This window comes from Somniosus microcephalus, chromosome 1 (assembly GCF_052327205.1).
Source record: "Somniosus microcephalus isolate GS21.2 chromosome 1, FLI_Smic_1.0, whole genome shotgun sequence".
Classification (NCBI taxonomy): domain Eukaryota; kingdom Metazoa; phylum Chordata; class Chondrichthyes; order Squaliformes; family Somniosidae; genus Somniosus; species Somniosus microcephalus.
The window spans coordinates 327,003,199-327,024,410 of record NC_140987.1 but is presented as its reverse complement, the minus strand read 5'-3'; the positions used below and the strand labels follow the sequence as shown (position 1 = coordinate 327,024,410).

Here is a 21,212-nt window from a genome sequence, read left to right as displayed (position 1 = left end):
AGCCCTGTATCTTCCTCTGGTTCAAATACTTAGCCACTTTCTCCTTAAGAGATGCAAGGATCAATGCCTCATCCATTCCCAAAACATTCCATGCACCAACAATCCTCTTTATAAAGAAATTCCTCCTGACCTCTCTCCTCGCTCTCTTAGCCACTGTATTTAAATGATGACCCCCTCCTCACTGAATCCTCCTCCAAGCCTCTCCCTATCAAAACCCTTCATCATTTAAAAAATCTACGTATATTTGACAAGATGACAAATTCTACTCTTGTCAAAGAACATTTAATGGTGGTGTTGCAACAAATTTTGATGGGTGTATAAACCTCTATAAAATATTCAGGTTTCTGTTGTAACAGGCATAGTGATGCTATCAATATCAAATACCTCTCTTCTGAAAGAAGAGATAAAAAGAAAAATAACTGAGTGCTCAAAATCTGAAATTCTCAGGGTGTGAGTCTTTGAGACATTCAGTTTCTCTTTCTGTCATTTTTTTCAGTTCTCTGATAGGGTTCCAAAAATCTGCCAGCCACCTAACACTTGGCACAAATCTAGCATCCAGCATTCGCTCTCTTGCTTTGAAAAGAAAATCACAGGTTGTAAGCTGTCTCTATTAGAAGCATGTAACCCTTAACTGTACTACTAGATTGAGGTGTGGCCTTGGCAAAGGAATCTGTACTCTACTGTACACAAACATGTACGCTTTATTTCTCCCTTGGTGTGGCAATTCAGTCGACTTGCTGCCGATGGGATCTTGCTGGTCTCCTACCTGACACTGTTGTTTCCTGCTGTGAGTGGACAGGAATTCCCGATCTCATGTTATATGCAATCCGTGTGGATACAGAAATCAATAAAATTAAATAGAAATAAAAACAACAAATGCTGGAAATACTCAGCAGATCAGGCAGCATCTGTGGAGAGAGAAAAGAGTATTTCTAGCATTTTCTGTTTTTATTTCAGATTTCCAGCATCCACAGTATTTTGCTTTTGTAAAGTTAATTAGAATCTCGATAGCCAAAACAGTAGAGTGCAAGTCAAAAGAGGGCTCTGGCCAACCCCACCTTGAGTACTCTGTCCAGTATTGTCATTGAAACATTAACCCCGGGTGGTTTTGCAGAGGAGAGCGACGAGGCTGGTCCCTGGTGAAAGAGGATTGTATAATGAGGAAAGACTGGTGAAATTTGGGCTATTCAGCTTTGAAAGGATGCAGATGAGAGGGAAGCTCACTGAGAGATTTAAGACAGTAAATGGTATAGAAAAGGTGGGGAGAATTTGGACATTGTGATAAACCAAAGCCGTATAGATCATAATCATAATAATCATAATCAACTTTATTGTCATTGTTAGTGCACAAGTGCAGTACAACGAAATGTAGGCTTGCGGCTCCCGAGAGTGTACATTTAGATTAAGACATTTAAACATTCAACATTCATTTGGCTTGTAATACATTAACATAAACATAACCATAATAAAGTGCATTGGCAGATGTGCAGGCTTTAGAGTTTATTTGTGGAGTTCAGTAGGATGACAGCCCTGGGAAAGAAGCTGTTCCTAAATCTGGTCGTTCGGGTGCGAATGCATCTGTAGCGTCTCCCAGATGGCAGGAGGGCGAACAGACTGTGGCTGGGGTGGGTAGGGTCTTTGATGATGGTCCGTGACCTCCGTAAACAGCGTTTCTGGTATATGTGCTCTATGGTCGGTAGCCGGGTGCCGGTAATGCGTTGGGCAGTTTTGACTACCCGCTGCAGGGCTTTCCGGTCATAGTAGCTACAGCTGCCATACCATACTGTGATACAGTGATACACTTAAAATGAGAAGCAGTTGTTTGTTTTATCTGCACAAAATTTTAATGTTCTTCATTACTTCGCCAGCTCCATTCTAGCTCATCTATCCAGATAAAAAAATCTACTGTCTCCCCATCGTAGGATCCAACTGTTTTTAATTGATTCCAGGGCTTTCTCCTCCATTATCCTACCCAGAAATCCATCCCCTGTGCTGATCACTCTGAGTGAACGTCCTCATATCGATCCCAAATTTGACTTTCACCAGTTTGAACCCGTGTCCTACATTGATTGCAGTGGAACTGAAACTGGGGAGAGATGTAACACGGGCTGTAGATTCCCTATCGCCCGTTTTAGACTATCTCACAAAGTCAAAATTACCCCCAGTAAGTCAGGAACACGAGGGTAGGACAAGGGGAGAATTTTAAAATCGAGCCGTTGCTGGACTGGGAGCCAATGTAGGTCAGCGAGCACAAGGGTGATGGGTGAATGGGACTTAGTGGGAGTTAGGATGCAGGCAGCTGAGTTTTGGATGAGCTCAAGTTTATGGAGGGTGGAAGATGGTCTGGTTCAGCCTTAGACAGTGGCCAGGAAGAGGTATGGAGTCGGTAGTTAGGAAATGCAGTTTGTGGCATGGACCGAAGACAATGACTTCGGTCTTCCAAATATATAGTTGGAGGAAATTTCTGCTCATCTAGTACTGGATGTCAGACAAGCAGCGTGACAAATCAGAGGCAGTGGAGGGGTCGAGAGATTGTTAGTATCGGATCCAAATGCTTTCGTTTATCTCATAATGTATTTACATACGTTTTACTGCTATGGTGCTCCTTGTTCATTAAAAAAACAATTGTTGATAGGTTGGGTATTCTTGTGGAGTCACCCACGAGATATGAGATGGTGTCCAGCAAGGAGGGAGAAAGAAATGCCAAGGATAAGTCACATGAGCAGCCAGTTACAGAGCTCCTCTTGCAGAGCTTTGGGAGCAGGTTTCTTCCTTCTTCCACTCAAGGTACCCAAGGAGGGTTAAAGAAACCTGAACGAATGGTCCAAAATAACACTTAAAACAATGAGGAGGGGTGTGAACAATATTTTTTTCACTCAGCTCCAGACCTATCCACTCATCCTTACATCGTCATTCCTTGTGGTTGGTTATTGTGATTTGTGAGCCATGGCCAAGTTGGAAATTAATTCTGGAAATTGAAAAGTGTTCCGAATTTCATAAAGGAAAACCTATATTAAAGGACTGGGGTGTTGGAAACAAACAATGGCCTAGAAATTCAGTATAGCCACGTTTGGGGTGCTACAGCCGGGTGTTCGCTAAATTTTGCGCCCGGCGCAACTTAGCACCACCTTCGCCGATATTCAGTTGCATCGCCCCAAGAGGTTGCTGCTGCGCTAAAGCAGGCGATGCACAACTATCATAAGGCGCTAAGCTGGCGAGCCGGGGCGCTACCACTGAGGGCGGGCGCAGCGCAGGTGCGGCGAGTTGCTGATTGAAGGCAGACACGCTGGCGCCGGTCAGCTCTTAAAGGGGGAGGGTGGATTTGTTTGGCTGCCACGCCCTGCACACTGCAGCCCTGAAGCAAGGCCTGACCATTGCTGCTTGAACACTTCAACGCCCAGGACAATGGAGAAGGCCAGGGAGAGAGCGCAGTGCTTCAGCGAGGGTGACCTGAAGGTACTGGTTGGTGCAGTGGAGCGCAGGCGCCTTGTCCTCTTCCCTGAAGGTGGCAGGAGACCGCTGCCCAACGAGTATCGAAAAGCCTGGAGGGAGCTGGCAAACAGGGACACCTCCAACAGTGTGGTTGGCAGGACTCCTGTGCAATGCAGAAAAAAGTTCAATGACCTCACTCGGGTTGTCAGGGTGAGTACCCTTTCCAGTATCCTCCTCATCCCTGCATGTGCACCTCACTTTATGGCCAAAGGGACCTGAAAGCCCTAATGCCCAGCCCTGATCCAGCAGCTATGGGACTGTCATGAAAATCACCTGCACATTCAGGACTTTACACACTGTCAGGGCAATTCCACCATGGGAGGCAGTGCAGGCAAGATGAGGGCTTCACACTGTCAGGGTTATTCCACCATGGGAGGCAGTGCAGGCAAGATCAGGGCTTCACACTGTCAGGGCTATTCCACCATGGGAGGCAGTGCAGGCAAGATGAGGGCTTCACACTGTCAGGGCTATTCCACCATGGGAGGCAGTGCAAGCAAGATGAGGGCTTCACACTGTCAGGGCTAGTCCACCATGGGAGGCAATGCAGGCAAGATCAGGGCTTCACACTGTCAGGGCTATTCCACCATGGGAGGCAGTGCAGGCAAGATCAGGGCTTCACACTATCAGGGCTATTCCACCATGGGAGGCAGTGCAGGCAAGATCAGAGCTTCACACAGTCAGGGCTATTCCACCATGGGAGGCAGTGCAGGCAAGATGAGGGCTTCACACTGTCAGGGCTATTCCACCATGGGAGGCAGTGCAGGCAAGATCAGGGCTTCACACTGTCAGAGCTATTCCACCATGGGAGGCAGTGCAGGCAAGATGAGGGCTTCACACTGTCAGGCTATTCCACCATGGGAGGCAGTGCAGGCAAGATCAGTGCTTCACACTGTACTTAGAGGCCGTCCTTTCTCTTGCAGGGCAAGCTGGCCCACAACCGAAGGCAGCAGTGACAGACCGGGGGAGGCCGTCCTGACCTCAAACAGCTCAGTGACCTGGAGCAGCGTGTGGAGCTGATTGGCCCCGTCGCCAGTGGAGGTGCCGACCCTGTTCTGGGCTCCAATGGTAAGGGCATCACCTTTTTGACCTCTCTCTTTCCACTTGCGCCTCACACCAGCATCCTTTGCCACTATCGAACCAATGCAGTGCATAGCAGCACTCATGCCTCCCTTGCTGCCGCCCTGTCCTCACTCTAAAGCAACTCTTGTGCCTCCCTGCTTTCAGATGGTGAATCGCCAGGTGAGGAGGTGGGCCCTCAAGCTGTCACTGTGTCTGAATCGGAAATGGAGGAGGAGGAAGAGGAAGCCGGCCCATCAGTGACACCCTCAGCCGAGGCAGCCCATGGCCATGATGGGGACATGTCTTCCCTGGAGGGGAGCAGGGGGGAAGGGTCTGAGGAGAGTGAAGCTCCGGGGCCCAGCGGGCTGCAGCAACGCGGGAGGGGTGGGGAAGCTCGGCGGCCTTCTCCCCGGAGGGTGAGTGTGGCCTCCAGTCCTGCTACGGTGAGCACAGAGGAGGTGCGGCTCCTTGCTGAAATGGGTGCCCAGGCTGAGCGCAGGCACACTGAGCTCATGGCTGCAGTGGCAAGGATGCCTGACTCCATAGAGTCACTGGCAAGGAGTGTACAGGAATTTGGGGCAGCACAGGCCAGGAGTCTGCAAGAATTCAGTGCAGCACAGGCCAGGAGTCTGCAGGACTTCGCGGCAACACAGGCTAGGAGTCAGCAGGATTTCGCTGCATCACAGGCGGCTTCCAGCCAAGTGCTCAGTTGTGCCATGCATTCACTGGCTGGTGTGATGCAGACACAGACCAGGGCCACACGGGCACTAACTGCTGCCACCCTTGCTGGATTGGCCAGGCATCGCCGGGGCACTCGCCGCGCCGCAGCAGCCCAGCAGTCTGTGCTTCAGCAGATTGCTGCGCATGCTGTAGTGCTGGCCCGTGCGAGTGCCAGTGTATCAGCCGACCAGGGAGTGCCTGTGCTCTGTCAGGTTGGCAGTATTCCTGCAGCCAACACTGTCACTCCTCCACTGCAGCTGCCACCACCCGTAGGACAGACTGCTGCCGCCCAAGCAGAGTTGGAGCAGTCAGCAGCCGGCCCCTCCAGGCCCAGAGCTGGTCCAGGCCGACCCCCAAGGGCATCTGCCGTCTCACCATCTGACCCTCAGCAGCCTTCCCCCAGCCTTGCTGCAGCCACTGGGGCCCCATTGAGGAGGAGCTGCAGGGCAGGAAGGGGCCACTCGCGGAAGCGAGACGGATCACCCTCGCAGGGGAAAAAGTAGAATGTGTGGCTAAATAATTTTTTTATATATGAGGCCGAGGGTTTTTTTATATATGAAGGCCAAGACTGTTGTGTTCTTTTATATCTGAAGGCCGAGACTGTTGTGTTCTTTTATATATGAAGGCCGAGACTGTTGTGTTCTTTTATATATGAAGGCCGAGACTGTTGTGTTCTTTTATATATGAAGGCTGAGACTGTTGTGTTCTTTTATATATGAAGGCCGAGACGGTTGTGTTTGTTTTTTATAAAGGCCGAGGATCATGGTCATTTTTGTTTAACTGCTTTTTGCATTTTCTGAAGGTTGTGAGAGCCAGTTATGTCTCTGACTGTTTTTTGGGGGGTTTCTCTGAATTAGTTTGTCATGCGGGAAGGGCACAGAGTTTGCACAGTAAAAAATTTTCTTTAATCGCATTGTCCATGTTTGCTTTTGGAAGTATTTGTTGCCTTGACCGGCTGAGGGCTTGCGGAGCGGCTACATTCATCTTCTTTCATTGGCACAAGCCATTCCCTGAGAGGGGGCCTAGAACCAAGTTGCAATAAGCCGCTGACGGACGGCCCTTGCACTTTGTGCCTCCCTCCCGTGCTGGTGCTCCTCCTCCTCCTCCTCCTCCTCCTCTGGTGGTCCTCCAATGTCTGCTGGCAGTGGCTGAGTCCTGTGGATAGCCAGGTTGTGCAGCATGCAGCACACTACAACGAAATGGGAGACTCGCTCAGGCGAGTACTGTAGGGCTCCCCCGGAACGATCCAGACAGCGGAACTGTTGCTTGAGCACGCCGATTGTATGCTCAATGATGTTCCTGGTTGTTTGATGGCTGTCATTGTATCGCTCTTCAGCAGAGGTGCTGGGCACACGGAGCGGGGTCATCAGCCAGGTGCACAAAGGATAGCCTTTGTCCCCGAGAAGCCATCCTCGTGGGTGAGGCTGGGCTTCGAAAATGTCTGCCACAGAAGTCTGGCGCAGGACGAAGGCATCGTGGCTGCTGCCTGGAAAGCGGGCAATGACAGCTAGTATGAGCTGCCTGTGGTCACACACCAACTGCACGTTGGGCGAATGGTAGCCCTTCTGGTTGTGGTAATCCTCTGCAATCTGTAGAGGTGCCTGCAAAGCCACATGCGTGCAGTCAATGGCGCCCTGCACCATGGGGAAGCCCGCTAATGCTGCAAGTCCCATTGCACGCTCTTGCTGCTTGTCCAGGGTCATGGGGAAGGAGATGAACTAACGTCTCCTTCTGAAAAGGGCGTTGGTCACCTGGCGGATGCAGCAATGTACCGCGAACTGGGAGATGTTGGCAATGTCCCCAGTAGCGGATTGGAAGGAGCCGGTGGCATAGAAGTTGAGAGCCACCGTCACCTTCACTGCCACCGACAGAGACGTCCTGCTCCTCAGCTGTGGCTGCAGATCTCTGCGAAGCAGGTGGCAGATCTCATTGACCACCTCCCTTCTGAATCGCAGCCTCCGAACACACTGCTCCTCAGACATGTTCAGATATGAGAACTGCTGGCAGTATACCCTGGGTGGGTAAGGCCTCCTGTGCCGACGCCTGTTGGCCCTTCTCCGTCTGGCCATGACTGGCACTCTCTCACGGCATCTCTGAGCCCTTTGAATGCAATGCAGTAAGCCAACGTTTCCACCCATTGCAGTCCCCATTATATGTTTCGAATCAAGGCAATGGCACTGCAAGTTAAATCCAAGTGCATAGCTCTGGCCTGAAGCCAGAAGTACCTGTGCGAGCGTTGAGTCAAACCAGAAAGCTCTCTCCCTTTGTCTCTCTCCAAATATCCGTCTCTCACAAAGAAGGAGTGGAACAAAATGGCTGCCACTTATACTGCAGGAGGAGTCCCCTTTAAATAGCGCCCCCCGCGCCCCGCAGCGACCTGGGAACCGTTCCCCTCTACCAGTCGCTGGGGGCGCCAGGCGCACATAAGGGCAGCGCCACTGAAGTTCCGGTTCGGGGCGCACCAAGGGCGTTGCACCGCGAAATGACGTCAGGATCTGCGCACGCAGCTGAGCGGGCGCTGCGGTTTTGCGCCGCCACTAAATCTTAAGTGAAGTTCGCGAGAGGCGCAGATCGCGCCGCGCCCAGGCCCTAGCCGCTTAGCGCCCCACTTCTCCTCCTCCTAGGGCGATAGCAGCTGGCGCTAACAACTGAATTTCTAGGCCAATATCTTTTAAATGACCGCATTAAATAATGCAATTTAACTTGTTTGGAAACAGGGTCACTATTAGCTGTTCAGGACACTGAAATTGTGCTTTCCTTCCATTATGAATGTCTATTACTTTTGGCCCACAGGCATTGTAGTTTTCATGGCTTGTTGAACACATGTCACTGCACAATCCAGCAATGTCACACTCTTTCAGTGAGCAGTAAGTGATTTTTGATGTTCAATCTTGTATTGAGAAGAAAAAAGAAATTAAGTACCCAGAGCAAAAATACAGTTCTTAAGATGAACCAGGCAGTGACTTGGTTCAGTCCATTTTGTTGTCAGATGAAGTTGATGGTTGTGAAAGTCTAGGCATAGCTGAAAACATCGGGGATTGGATGTAACTGATTGACTTAACACAAAAGGATCAGTAAGAACAACAAACATTTAATGAAACCATACTTGCAGAAATTGGAAATGAACGGAATGCTCTGTCAAGTCTGTATGGAAGCTAAATTGAGAAATCCTTCACAAGTAGTTTTAACACGTGGTATATTTAGGGATGGAGTTGACAATGAGAATGCTCCCCCCAACCCCCCCGCCGCCCCCCACCCTGCTCCCGCTCAAAGCATCAAATCCAGATGATGGTTTAATGACTGTTGGAAAATGAAAAATGTGAGCAAAATGCCATTAGAACAGCGTGTGACAAATTGTACATAACTCGCGCTTTAAGGAATGAAATTTACAGTACTAAAATGTCAGCATAGATTTTATATGCTCAAGCCTGAAAATGGGTCTTGAACCCACAACCTTGTGACTTAAAAGTGAGTCTGGTACCACTAAGCCAAGCTGATGCTTAAATTAACATTCACTATGAAAGTTTGGCAAACCTTAATAGTACCTGTGTGATAGCAATGCCAGATATGGGAAATAATGATTTGCCTGAGAGGTTGTAGGGCAGTGAATACATGGAAAATGTAACAGGTCAACAGCAATGAGTGCAAATTAGACACACTTCTTTAGATTCTCTCTCTCCCCTCATGTCCTCTCTAAGCTCAGCTTGTCCATGAGACCAACCTCCTGCTCCCTTTGCCCTATTCTCACTAAACTACTGACCACCCAAAATCCCTTCCTGGCCCCAATGCTAGCTGACAGTGTAAACATTCTCTCCTCGGGTATTAAGAACATACAAAATTGGCGGGCAGGAAAAGACCAGCTGGTTCAACAAGCCTGCCCCACACCTCCTGATGACCTGAGTGTTAAGTCTGTGTGTTCCAGTTGTATTAAGATTAATTACTGACACAGACTACAAGAATAAAGTTCAACAGGTCTTTACTAGTTGGAGGTCAGGACTATACTAAATACAATATCACTACACAGTACTTATATACCGGTGGTCACCACCGGTATTACATATACAGCAGCCAGAGAAAGTAGTACATCTCTTAAGGTGGAACAGGCTTAAGTTCTCTTAAGGTGGAACAGGTTACATACACCACAATCCTCCCTTTTTAGCTTAACAGTCATATCCCCATTTAACATAACATAATAACATATATACATATATAACTTCAGGTATAAACAGTTCAAAGGTTCAGTCTCTCAGGAGGCCTTCTGATTCGGTTTGGATAACGCCTTTCAGTGGTCTCTGATTCTTGTTGCTGAGGTGACTCTTCTTGTTGGTTTCCTATGTATTGGACGTCATCATCAGGTACAGTCCCTGCCGAGGTAGATGCTTCAGGTTCATTAACGTCTTCCACAGTTGTCTCTGTCGCAACCATGGGTTCGACCCTTGCTCTTGATTCTACCAGTTGATCCGCATGACGCCTTATCACATTGTTACCAATATCTACCATGTACATCAGAGGTCCTTGTCTGGCCCGAATTGTTCCGGACTGCCATTTTTCGTTTCCATAGCCCCTTGCCAACACTGGTTGTCCTACGTTGAAACTTCGAGTGGACTTGTTATTAATATGCCGGAACTGTTTGTTTTCCACTTCCCTCCGCACATTTGGTTTTAACAAGTCCAACCTGGACCGCAACCTCCTGTTATAAAACATCATGGCAGGACTTTGGTTAGTCACTGCATGAGCGGTGTTTCGATATGCCATTAGGAAATTGTCCACCTTGTGTTGTAACGGAATCTGATCATCGTTCATGGCCTTAATTGCCTTTTTGAATGTTTGGACAAATCTCTCGGCCAACCCGTTTGTCGCCGGATGATATGGGGCAGAGGTATAATGTTTCACCCCATTCTTCTTTAAGAATTTTTGGAATTCTTCCGACACGAACTGTGGTCCGTTGTCCGAACATATCTGTTCTGGCAATCCGTTCCTTGCGAATATTGTTCTTAACACCGCAATTGTCTTTTCTGAAGTAGTGGTATTCATCTTGATCACTTCTGGCCATTTGGAATGTGCGTCCACCGCAATTAGGAACACGGAGTCCATGAATGGACCAGCAATGTCAATATGTACGCGTTGCCATGGGGCTGAAGGCCATTCCCATGGGTGTAACGGTGCGATCGGAGGTGCATTTTGCACTTTTTGGCACCCAGCGCAGCTTTTTGTCAACTCCTCTATCTGTTGGTCAATGCCCGGCCACCATACATAAGCCCCAGCAAGACTTTTCATCTTAACTCCCCCCAGATGACCTTCATGCAGTTCCTTTAGAACTCTTTCCCGTAACTTGGGAGGAATAATCACTCTTGTCCCGTACATCAAAGTACCATGGCAGACGGACAGCTGGTCTCGCCTTGCCGAGAATGCCGGTAACAGAGGATCACCATGTGTTGGCCATCCCTTCACTGTCCCCTCGTAAACTCGGGACAGTGTCGAGTCGTTCCTGGTTTCTCTTTCAATACTTGCATTGGTGACTGGTAAACACTCGATGATGGTCGAATGAAATAACTCAACAGGGTCAACTTTCGTCGTCTCTTCTGCTTCAGGTAGTGGCAGGCGCGACAGCCCATCAGCATTGCCATGCTGCTTTGTACCTTTGAATTCTATTTGATATTGATGTGCCCCTAGGAAAAAGGACCATCTCTGGAGTCGCTGTGCTGTCATCACCGAAACACCCTTCTTAGGGTTAAAAATGGATACCAACGGCTGATGGTCTGTCAGAAGTGTGAATTTTTGGCCCTGCAGGTAATGATTAAACTTCTTCACTCCCCATACAAGGCTGAGAGCCTCCCTATCGATCTGCGCATAGTTGCGCTCAGCGGAGGTCAATGATCTGGATGCAAATGCGACTGGCCTTTCCGTGCCATTTGGCAACTTGTGTGAGAGTACTGCCCCAATACCATATGGAGAAGCATCACAAGCCAACCGAATAGGCAGTGTCGGGTTGAAGTGAGCCAACACTTCCTCTGAGGTGATCAATTCTTTGCTTTTGCGAAATGCCTTCTTACAGTTTTTGCTACATTCCCATGGTACCCCCTTCTGTAAAAGAGCGTTCAGCGGGTGCAGTACCATGGATAGATTCGGTAGAAACTTATGGTAATAGTTAATCAATCCCAGAAACGACCTCAACTGAGAGACATTATCCGGAGCGGGAGCCTTTACAACTGCCTCTATCTTGTCAGGAGACTTATGAAGCCCCTCCCGGTCAATGACATGACCACAGTACGAGATCCGCTTCTGAAAGAACTCACATTTCTGCCGATTAACTCTAAGTCCATACTCTTTCAGTCTGTTGAGCACCAGTTCCAAGTTTGCGAGGTGTTCTTCATCACCATCACCTGTAATCAGAATATCGTCCAGGTAACATTGTGTGCCTGGAATTCCCTGTAATACCTGCTCCATGGCCCTCTGCCAAATTGCCGGAGCCGATGCCACTCCAAAAACCAGCCTATTATACCGGTACAAACCTCTATGCGTGTTGATCGTGAGGTACTGGCGTGACTCTTCTTCAACCTCCATCTGCAAGTACGCCTGTGCCAGGTCTATCTTGGTGAAGTGTTTCCCGCCAGACAACGAAGCAAAAATATCCTCAATCCGCGGAAGCGGATACTGCACCGTGTGAAGCACCGGATTAACGGTGATCTTGAAATCTCCACAGATGCGAACCTTCCCTGGTTCTCCTGGCTTGTTGCTCAAAGGACGTTTCATAACGGGAACAATGGGCGTAGCCCACTCACTCCAATCTACCTTAGACAGTACACCTGAACGTTCTAGCGCTTCCAGTTCCGCTTCTACAGTAGGTCGTATTGCATAGGGTACCGGTCTGGCTTTGAAAAATTTTGGTTGTGCATGTTCATCAATCTTGATGTTTGCCGTAATTCCTTTCAGTGTTCCCAGTCCTTGCTGGAACACCTCTTTAGCATCATCCAATATTTTGGACAATCGTTTAGGTTTGACATCTGTTTCCCCGGAATCTACCGTTAGTGCTTTTAAGGAGTGCCAGTCCATATTCATTTTCCTAATCCACTCCCGTCTCAGTAGTGGTGGACCTCCTTCAGGTAGCACATATAAGTCCATTACTTGGCTTTCTTCGTCCTGTGGACCACTTTTACCTCTATCTTTCCGATGGGGTACACTCTTTGCCCCGTGTATGTTTTCAATATAATCTCCGTATCCCGTAGGGGAATATGTTGGAATAACCTTTTGTAATCTTTCTTATTCATGACCGCCAATGCCGATCCAGTGTCCAATTCCATCTTTACTTGGACTCCTGCTATCTGAAGAGTGACCCAAATTGTCTGGAGATCTGCATCCTTACCAACGTTGTGTACTCTTAAGCTACCCAGTTCATTACTGCTAGCGTCTGAATCTGACTTCTGTTCGTTCGAACTGGTCTTTGTCACCTTGTGCACCTTTATGTATTTTCCTTGCGGTGACTTTTTGTTGCTGGTCTTCTTTCCTGACCGGCATACTTTATCTATGTGGCCAAGCCTGCCACACGTTCTGCATTCTTGGTTTTTAAACCAACACTGGTTCTGATCGTGTGTTGTCTTTCCACAACGATAACATTTTACAGTACTCAAACCCAATTTATTTGTACTGAGTTCCGGTGACCGTAGCTGCATTACTGCCATGCCTCTCGCTGCGGCTTCGTGTGCTGCTGCCATAGTGACCGCTTTCTCAAGCGTCAGCTCATTCTCCTCGAGCAGTCGCTTTTGTGGATCTTCTTTTAATAATCCACACACAAATTTATCTCTTAGCGCGTCTGTTAGTCCCGTTCCAAACTGACAGTACTTTGCTAGCTTACGCAATTCCATTAAGTATTCAGCATTGCTTTCATCCTTCAGCTGCCTTCTGCTGTAAAATTTAAATCGTTCCGCTAGCATCAGTGGCGTGGGGTTTAGATGATTTTTCAGGACAGTAACAATCTCCTCGAACGTCTTATCCGCCGGTTCATCTGGTGATAAAAGGTGTTTCAATTGCCCGTATGTCTTCGCACCCATTAAGTTTAATAAAGTTAGTGCTTTCTCTGCATCTGGGATTTTATTTGCTTTACAATAATTTTGTATGCGTTCTACATACATGGCCCAATCTTCGATGTCGCTATCAAAGGTATTAATGTTCCCACATTTAGGCATCGTTGCAATTTATTTTACCCAAGATGGCGGCTTCCCGCTCTTGTCTTCGTCCTCCGCCTACAAAATGGCGGTTTTCCCGCGCTTGGCGGTCTTCACCCACTGGCTGCAATGGTGTTTGGCGTGCCGCTGCTGCTCCCCTTTTCCAGCGGTTAGTAACTCCCCTGACGCTGTCTCCGCTTCACCGCGGCTCCCTCGGGCATTAGCGCTTCCCCGATGTCGCGCCTCGCAGCCCTTCTTGCAGCCCGGTTATTAGCAGCAGCTGCGTTCGCCTTCACCGCGGCTCTCGCGCCTTCAGTCGCCCCAGACGCTGCGCCTTGTTGGCCCGAAAGCGGCCCGGCCCTTATCACCAGCCGCGATCGATGTCCCCGCGCTGTGCCTTTCGGCCCGAATGCGGCCCGGCCCTTATCTCCGGTCGCGATCGATCTCACCGCCCTTATTCCTCCGTCTTCCTCCCCCCGTCTGTACAGCCAACGCGGCCGACTTTCTGCTCGCGTCGCTGACCGGCTTACCCACCACTGAGGTAGAAAGAAGATAGCTGACTGCCGCTGATGGAGGCTTCGAGTTCAGGATGTCTTCTGCACTCCGGGTTCTCGATGCCTGCCGTGTCTTCCAGCAGGGTGATGATGGTGGATGCCTCTCTTCGACGCCCGTTCTGTGGACGAAGCCGCCGTGGATATAAACTGTCGCAGGGTAAGAATCGGACTCGTCGCCACTGTTAAGTCTGTGTGTTCCAGTTGTATTAAGATTAATTACTGACACAGACTACAAGAATAAAGTTCAACAGGTCTTTACTAGTTGGAGGTCAGGACTATACTAAATACAATATCACTACACAGTACTTATATACCGGTGGTCACCACCGGTATTACGTATACAGCAGCCAGAGAAAGTAGTACATCTCTTAAGGTGGAACAGGCTTAAGTTCTCTTAAGGTGGAACAGGTTACATACACCACACTGAGCATCAGGACTAAACACTCCTCCTTCCACCCACCTCCCCGCCCTGCCTTCATGTAATCTCCTGAAAGAGGAAAAAACTGAGAAAACACAGGGCCAATACCGGAAAATATATTCTGGAAAATTTCACACTGACCCCCTCAGGCAATCGAAGCCAGTCCAGGAGATCATGTGGGCCAAGTATTATCTATAGAAGCATATGCCTTCTATATGATGCGATCTCTGCCTCAATTGTAGAATGATGCAGCACAAAAGGAGGCCATTTGGCCCATTGTGCCTGTGCCAGCTCTTTGGTATCCAATTCGTCCCACTCCCCTGCTCTTTCCCTGTAGCCCTGCAAATTTTTCCACTTCAAGTATTCCCTTTTGAAGGTTTTTATTGAATCTGCTTCCACCAACCTTTCAGGTAGTGCATTCCTGATCATAACAACACGCTACATAATTTTTTTTCCTCATGTCGCCTCTGGTTCTTGTGCCAATCATCTTAAATCTGTGTCCTCGAGTTACTGACCCTTCTGCCACTGCAAACAGTTTCTCTTTATTTACTTTATTAGAACCATTCATGATTTTGAACACCTCTATCATCTCCTCTTAACCTTCTCTGTTCTAAGGAGAATAACTCCAGCTTCTCCAGTCTCTCCACATAACTGAAGTCCCTCATCCCTGGCACCATTCTAATAAATCTCTTTTGCATCCTCCCCAAGGCCTTGATATCCTTCCTAAAATATGGTGCCCAGAATTAAACACAATACTCCAGCTGAGGCTTAACCAGTGTTTTATAAAAGTTTTGCATAACTTCCTTGCTTTTGTACTTCATTCCTCTATTAATCAAGTCAAGGATCCCATATGCTTTTTTTTAAACAGCCTTCTCAACCTGTCCTGCCACCTTCAAAGGTTTGTGTATATACACCCCCAGGTATCTCTGTTTCTGCATCCCCTTTAAAATTATACTATTTAGTTTACATTGCCTCTCCTCATTCTTCCTACCAAAATATATCAATTCATACATTTCTGCATTAAATTTCATCTGCCATGTGTCTGCCCAGTCTGTCTATGTCTTCCTGAAGTCTGTTACTATCCTCCTCACCGTTTACTACATTTCTGAGTTTCGTGTCATCTGCAAACTTTGAAATTATGCCCTTTATACTGAAGTCCGTGCCATTAGTAAAAGAGCAGTCAAGTCTAGCACTCTCTTGAAGGCACAAGGGTATTGTCCCGCTCCTTTCAAAACTGCTGTCATCACTGCCGCTCCTCAAAAATCCCACTCTTGACCCCTCTGTTGACCCCTCTGTCCTCAAATATTACCACCCCAACTCTACCCTCCCTTTCCTCTCCAAAGTCCTGAAACACGTTGTCGCCTCCCAAATCTGTGCCCATCCTTCCTGCAACTCCAAGTTTAAATTTCTCCAATCAGGTTTCTGTCCTACCACAGCACTGAAACGGCTCTAATCAAAGTCACAATTGATATTCTCTGTGACTGTGATCATGGTGCACTATCCCTCCTCATCCTTCTCGACCTGTCTGCAGCCTTTGACGCAGTTGGCCCACACCATCCATCTCTAATGCCTCTCGCTGGATGGGACTGTCCTCGCCTGGTTCCAGTTGTAGCCAGAGCATCTCAAGCAATGACTTCTCTTCCCACCCTCGCACCGTCACCTCTGGAGTCCCCCAAGGTTTTCTCCTTGGCAACATCATCCGAACACATGGTAATGTAGGAAAAGCGGCAACCAATTTATGCACAGCAAGGTCCCACAAAGAGCAATGTGATAATTACCAGTTAATCTGTTTTCGTGATATTGGTTGAGAATGCTGGGGCATCAGTGATGAGTGCCCAACAAACGAGAGTTTGGTGTCTACCTTACTTCCAAATGGCTCTGCTAGATTATTGCACATTACACAGTATTGCAATGCCTCTTTATCTGGTTCTCTGAGGTATTGATTCGCTTGTAAAATTGCAACATGATACTGTCGGTATTTATTTCAAGCATAATGCTTCTCCCAGTTATATATAATGGGCACAGAGAGCCAGAGAAATCAATGAACTACTGGAACTGACCTTCAAAGATGTACGGTCAGATGCACAGAGAGCTTTAACAACACGGTTTGAATTTATGCAGTCTGTTAGGTATCAGGATTTAATAACATAAATGCTGCTGAACAGGGTCTTGGGAAGGGAATTTGCTACGGGTAACTTGTCTCGTGAACCACAATGATTGATCACTTCCCTGAGAATTATGTTTCAAAGAGAGAATAATGGCACTCTGGTAATTAATAGACATAATGTATGCATGTTGCAGAAAAAGATACCGAAGCCCACTTAGAAAGAGAATTGCCATCTGCAGGGCATTTCAAAACTAAAATGATAAACTGCTAACTATGGGGGAAGGGTACTGATCTACTCCACTGTGCCCATGAGGCTCTGGTTTTTTCATTTGTTCCTGGGATGTGGGCGTCGCTGGCAAAGCCAGCATTTATTGCCCATCCCTAATTGCCCTTGAGAAGGTGGTGGTGAGCCGCCTTCTTGAAAAGCTGCAGTCCGTGTGGTGAAGGTACTCCCACAGTGCTGTTAGGTAGGGGGTTCCAGGATTTTGACACAGTGTCTATGAAGGAATGGCGATATCCTTCCAAGTCAGGGTGGTGTGTGACTTGGAGGGGAACTTGGAGGTGGTGGTGTTTCCATGCACCGGCTGCCCTTGTCCTTCTAGGTGGAAGAGGTCGCGGGTTTGGGAGGTGCTGCCGAAGAAGCCTTGGCGAGTTGTTGCAGTGCATCTTGTAGATGGTACACACTGCAGCCACGGTACGCCGGTGGTGGAGAGAGTGAATGTTTAAGGTGGTGGATGGGTTGCCAATCAAGCGGGCTGTTTTGTCCTGGATGGTGTCTAGCTCCTTGAGTGTTGATGGGGCTGCACTCATCCAGGCAAGTGGAGAGTATTCCATCACGCTCCTTACTTGTGCCTTGTAGATGGTAGAAAGACTTTGGGAAGTCAGGACGTGAGACATTTGTCACAGAATACCTAGCCTCTGACCTGCTCTTGTTGCCACAGTATTTATGTGGTTGGTCCAGTTAAGTTTCTGGTCAATGGTAACCCCCAGGATGTTGATGGTGGGGGATTCGGCGATGGTAATGCTGTTGAATGTCAAGTTAGACTCTAGCTTGTTGGAGATAGTCATTGCCTGGCACTTGTGTGGCGTGAAAGTTACCTGCCACTTATCAGCCCAAGCCTGAACGTTGTGCAGGTCTTGTTGCATGCAGGCATGGACTGCTTCATTATCTGAGGAGTTGTGAATGGAACTGAACACTGTGCAGTCGTCAGCGAACATCCCCATTTCTGAACTTCTGTTGGAGGGAAGGTCATTGATGAAGCAGCTGAAGATGGTTCGGCCTAGGACATTGCCCTGAGGAACTCCTGCAGTGATGTCCTGGGGCTGTAATGATTGACCTCCAACCACCAAAACCATCTTCCTTTGTGTTAGGTATGACTCCAGCCAGTGGAGAGTTTTCCCCCCGATTCCCATTGACTTCGGTTTTACTGGGGCTCCTTGATGCCACACTCGGTCAAATGCTGCCTTGATGTCAAGAGCAGTCACTGTCACTGTAGTGTATGTACCTTGAAGAAGGAACTATATTCTGCAGCCCCTGTATACTGTAGTACCAGTAGTGACCACCCCTGTATATAAGCCTGTGTAGTAACTTTGTATAGTAGTTCCAGTTTTGTCTCCATTCAGTAAACACCTGTTATAACCAACTTCTGCAGTCTGTGTCTCAATTACACACGGACGTTACACTGGCGACGAACAGATCCGAACTTACCTACAGTTCTGCACCACCTCACGGGGATCCATCCCTGAAGCGAAGTTGTTAGAGGTCGAGGCCAGAAGGAAGAAATCCAAAAAGAAAAAAAAAACAAACAGAAGAAACGGGCATCGACCGTGGGCAACCGCCCTCTGATTCATCAAATTGGAAGATTTGCAGGAGAGGCTGTCGAGAGCTGGGCTTGGTTATCCAGTCTATGGTGTTCCAGCTAATCGAGCTGGTGGTAGGTAGTACACTGATCCTTCCTGGGCTGCGGCGGGCTAGAGCTCGATCGGGTGGCTTTTCAACGGGGCCGAGCAGCGTTGTCGGGAAGAGGAGAGAGAGAGAGAGGGTGGAGCACACAGGGCGCGGCCGGTGCTACGAAGCCGGGCAGCGTACAGACCCGAGAAGAGGGAGGAAAGTGTCCCATAGGGTCTGCTCTGACGACGGGAACAGTAATTAAAATAAAAGAAATTAGAAGCGCAGAAAGCCGCGAGGAGCTGCAGTTTGCCACGGGGACCGCGGAGAGCGGCGTTGGCAGCAGCGCGGGGGGGAAGTGCGCGAAGACCATAAGGCATCGCCATCAAGGCATAAAAACGCCAGCAACAGCGCTAGCAGCAGCGAAAAAGACAGAAAGCGCGGGAGGCGCCATCTTAATCCAGCGGGGAAGAAGGCAAAGCGCGGGAGGTGCCATTTTGTTCAATCGGGGAAGAAGGCAAAGCACGGGAGGCGCCATCTTAGATCTCCAAGATGCCGAAGACTGGCAATATCACTGCCTTCGATAATGCAATAGAAGACTGGACCACGTATGTGGAAAGAGTCGAAGTATATTGCAAGGCAAATGAAGTAGCCGATGAGAAAAAGGCATCGGTACTACTAAACTTAATGGGCGCAAGAACGTACGGCCTATTGCGGAACCTGATCACTCCAGTCAAACCGATGGCGAAGAGGTTTAACGAAATTGTTGCTACCCGACAGGAACACCTAAATCCTACACCGCTGCTGATAGCAGAAAGATTTAAATTCCACAAGAGAAATCAGCATAAAGATGAGAGCAATGCTGATTACCTTACGGAACTACGCAAGCTATCAAAGCACTGCCAGTTCGGAGCAGGACTGGCAGATACCCTACGGGACAAATTTGTCTGTGGACTCCTGAGTGAAGGAACCCAGAAGAGGTTACTCTCAGAGAAAGAGCTGACGCTAGATAAGGCTTTCAGCGTGGCAGTATCGTATGAAGCAGCAGCAAGGGGAGCTGCGGAAATACAGCAAAAGCCACAGGAATACGGCACCCATGAAATGACACGGGGATTTGAAAAATGTTATCGCTGCGGCAGAACAACCCATGACCAGAAGGACTGCTGGTCCAAGGACAAAACATGCAGGCAATGCGGAAAGATGGGACACATTGCACGAGTTTGCAGGTCTGGGAAGAAGACTAACGACAACAAAAAGACTACTAAGGAAAAGTACAGGAAAGTACAAAAGGTGACGGACAGTAGTTCCGAAGACCAGAAGAGCGATAGTGAATCCGGGAACAAGAGACTAAGCTGTCTCAAACTACACAACGTAATCACAAAAGAGGATCACCGAACCATTTGGGTCACCCTCACGATAGCAGGGTCCCAAGTCAAAATGGAATTGGATACAGGATCAGCCCTGACCGTCATGAATCGACGAGACTACGAGCGGCTATTCTCACACATACCCTTGAAAGACACATCCATTGTCTTGAAGACATATACGGGGCAGAACGTATACCCCAGAGGGAAAATAAGGGTGCCTGTCGAATACAACGGCAAGGAAATACAGAAATTGTATCTGTACATACTGCAAGATGGTGGACCACCGTTATTGGGACGTGAATGGATCAGAAAGATAAGTTTAGACTGGCACTCCATTCAGGCACTGATGGTGGCTGGTAAAAAGGATGACGACGTCACACCTGGACGATTGTCAAAAATCTTGGCTAACGCTAAAGAGGTATTTCAACAAGAACTGGGAACTCTTAAAGGCGTAACCGCCTCGATAAAAATAGAAGAGAATGCAATTCCCAAGTTTTTCAAAGCAAGACCGGTACCGTATGCAATTTGCCCAGCCATCGAGGCAGAGCTGGAGAATCTGGAGAATGCAGGCGTGTTAACTAAGGTCGACTGGAGCGAGTGGGCGACACCCATCGTTCCTGTCATGAAGAAAACGTTAAACAATAAGTCTGAGGAGCCAAGGAAGGTTCGCATCTGTGGGGACTTCAAGGTGACTGTGAACCCAGTCCTTCACACAGTACAGTATCCTCTTCCGAGGATAGAAGATATTTTCGCCTCACTATCTGGAGGGAAACGTTTTACAAAAATTGACCTAGCGCAAGCATATTTGCAGATGGAGGTTGAAGAATCCTCTAGGAAATATCTCACGATAAACACTCACAAAGGTCTTTACCAGTATAATTGACTAGTATTCGGAGTTACATCAGCTCCGGCTATATGGCAAAGAGCGATGGAACAAGTCCTGCAAGGGATTCCGGGGACTCAGTGTTACTTGGACGACATCCTAGTGATGGGTGAAAATGACAGTGAACACCTTGCCAACCTAGAGCAGGTGCTCACTAGACTAAGAGAACATGGGCTACGAGCCAATCGCCCAAGTGCGAGTTTTTTAAGAAACAAATATCGTACTGTGGCCATGTGATTGATGAAGAGGGGTTACATAAGTCCCCTGACAAAATTGAAGCAGTAGTTAAGGCTCCAGCGCCTGAAAATGTGTCGCAACTGAGGTCATTCCTCAGATTGGTGAATTGCTACCATAAGTTTTTGCCGAATTTGTCCACAATTCTGCACCCACTGAACGCCCTGCTACAAACTGGAGTAGCGTGGAAATGGAGCGATGAATGTAAACAGGCCTTTCAGAAGTGTAAAGGCCTGATCACTTCAAGAGAAGTATTGGCTCACTACAACCCATCACTACCGATAAGACTGGCGTGTGATGCGTCTCCCTACGGCGTTGGAGCGGTACT

The 21,212-nt window shown here is 48.3% G+C and overlaps 1 protein-coding gene across 1 annotated transcript in view; it reads right to left on the bottom strand.

Annotated features, from left to right (window-relative positions):
• wdr44 (WD repeat domain 44) overlaps positions 1-21,212 on the bottom strand; it is a 153,638-nt gene that overhangs the window by 118,182 nt on the left and 14,244 nt on the right. The window lies entirely within an intron of this gene.